General features: G+C 39.1%; 1 long non-coding RNA gene across 1 annotated transcript; it reads left to right on the plus strand.

Annotated features, from left to right (window-relative positions):
- The first annotated feature begins 449 nt into the window (after positions 1-449).
- LOC129457104 (uncharacterized) lies at positions 450-1,813 on the plus strand. Its single transcript, XR_008649097.1, has 3 exons — positions 450-639; positions 1,597-1,656; positions 1,735-1,813. It is a non-coding gene; the product is annotated as an uncharacterized LOC129457104 (long non-coding RNA).
- The last annotated feature ends 334 nt before the right edge of the window (positions 1,814-2,147 follow it).

Here is a 2,147-nt window from a genome sequence, read left to right on the forward strand (position 1 = left end):
AGTACAAGAGGAAACTGTGACTGTCCATGGCCGTGTCCCAATTCGCAAAAATGCTCTTAGATGCACCATTGGAAGATGCACCTTGTCGCGCCGGAAGTTACGTAACTGTCGAAGGGCAGTTACGTAACTTCCGGCGCGACAAGGGCTCTCCCTTTTCAATGCACCCGACAAATGTGCCCTGCGCTCCGTGCGTTTCCACGGAGATCGGCCGTGACCGAATGAGTTGCGCACAGGTAAAGTGAACAGACTCTCCGGAAAGGCCAGAAGAGAGTCCTGAGCTGACTGTGACAGCTTTTAGAGGGTCCTCCAATGTGGGGTTATGTGTGTGGGTACTACAGGTGCCATTGAACCGCGCGTCTAGCAGTTACAGTAGGCGTGTTGCCCCGCACATATTCACTTTGAAAGCTGCAGTTCCTGGTGTTTTAAATGACAGGGAGAAAAATACTAAATTAACTTATCTGTTGTTGTTATCTCAGGATTTTCTTCTTTTCTTGGCGCAGGAAAGGTACCAGTATGCTTCAGTGAAGATGAGCTGGGATGCTCTGCAGTCACTAGTAGAGGTCTGGATGTGCGGTGTTACCCGAGAGCATACCACAGACAAGATTGGTTTGGACAGGATAGAGGAACGTAGATAATCAGGTACGTCGGCATAGTGCAGAGGGGTTATGGCCCTGTTATAGTCCTAAAGGTTGACTTTGGGGAGTCTGGAGCTGCGTTTGCAGCCTTTGTGAAATCATACAACAAGAACATAATCTATGCAATATTCTAATCCTGCCACCCTAAAATTTAGGGTCACTTTTTAATTACAGCAGTAGGGATGTGTACTGTAAATAAACTGACATTGTAGAAGTGATCATCGACGTAACTGATAAAAGATTCAGATCGCAGAGGAATAGTAAGAAGGATAATAAACAAATCAAAATCATTCAATAACATCTATACTGCAAGAAAGTGAAGAAATGCACATATTTCATTAAATTTAGCTTAAGCAAATTTTGAGCTGGTCACATACTATATGAATGTTGGCTGCAACAATTAATCAACTAATCATCACTAGTTGACAATAAAAAATATAATAATAATAGTATGTTTTAATAGTCATTATGTGCACCCTAAAACCCATTTATTTTTTATAATGTTTTTACAAAGACAGTGGAATTGTTGAATCACAATGTAACACAAAAAAAAAAATCAACACAAAACAAAAATATTTTCACCAATAATACATTTAATTTGGAAATATTTGCCGTCATTGAACATGTTTCTACTTTTATTTTGTATATAATGCATTGAGAAAGTGTCAGAGTACAATATAAATAGTCATTAGACAAGTCAACTACCAAAATGCTCATTAGTTGCAGCCCTGTGTTCCATACAAGGAGAAAAACTTGTATAATGAACATAAGTACATCTTACAGGTGTTTACATGTGTACAATGTTCTGATATGCTGCTAAAGATGCTGAAGTTATACGGTAGGACAAAATTACCAGAAAAGTTGAAAAGTGACTGGCAGTACAATTGTTATGGTAAATCCAGGAAAAACCCCCATTATGTGAAATGAGTGCCAATATTTTACCTTTTGCTTTAATCCTCAGGTCCCGTTAGTTTCACACTTGCATGACTAAAATCAACAACAGAATAAATGCAAGTAATGGGTAAGTATCCACTATCCACATGCTGATTCTTAAGTGTAGAGTCAGATTGGACCATAATACTAACTTCCTTTTTTACAGATTTGACCTTCACTTAATTATGTCAGTAAACACCATGGTGAGAGACTGAAGATGGAAGAAGTTGGAGCTATGAAGAAACGCAGACTAACTCCAGAGAAAAATGTATTCAGTGTGACTGTGTACAGCCATATCTAACCATGACCCTCACAAGTTTTGGTCCAGTATTTAAAGCTCAGAGGGGAATATTGAGTGTAACTCCTGCATTAAGTAGCGCAAACTTCTATGTAAGGCTACAGTGAGTACTCTCCGTGTCACTAGGCACAATGTATGTCTTTTAAAATGTGGACTACTATTTTTATTAGTTACCCCTCTCCTAAGTAGTACTACAAACCATTGTAAATATCAGCGGTACAGCCTTGTGTTGTTCTTGACTACCTAAGTAATTAGCAGTACAAGTTACTACGGAGTGGTAG

This window comes from Periophthalmus magnuspinnatus, chromosome 18 (assembly GCF_009829125.3).
Source record: "Periophthalmus magnuspinnatus isolate fPerMag1 chromosome 18, fPerMag1.2.pri, whole genome shotgun sequence".
In the NCBI taxonomy this organism is placed as follows: domain Eukaryota; kingdom Metazoa; phylum Chordata; class Actinopteri; order Gobiiformes; family Gobiidae; genus Periophthalmus; species Periophthalmus magnuspinnatus.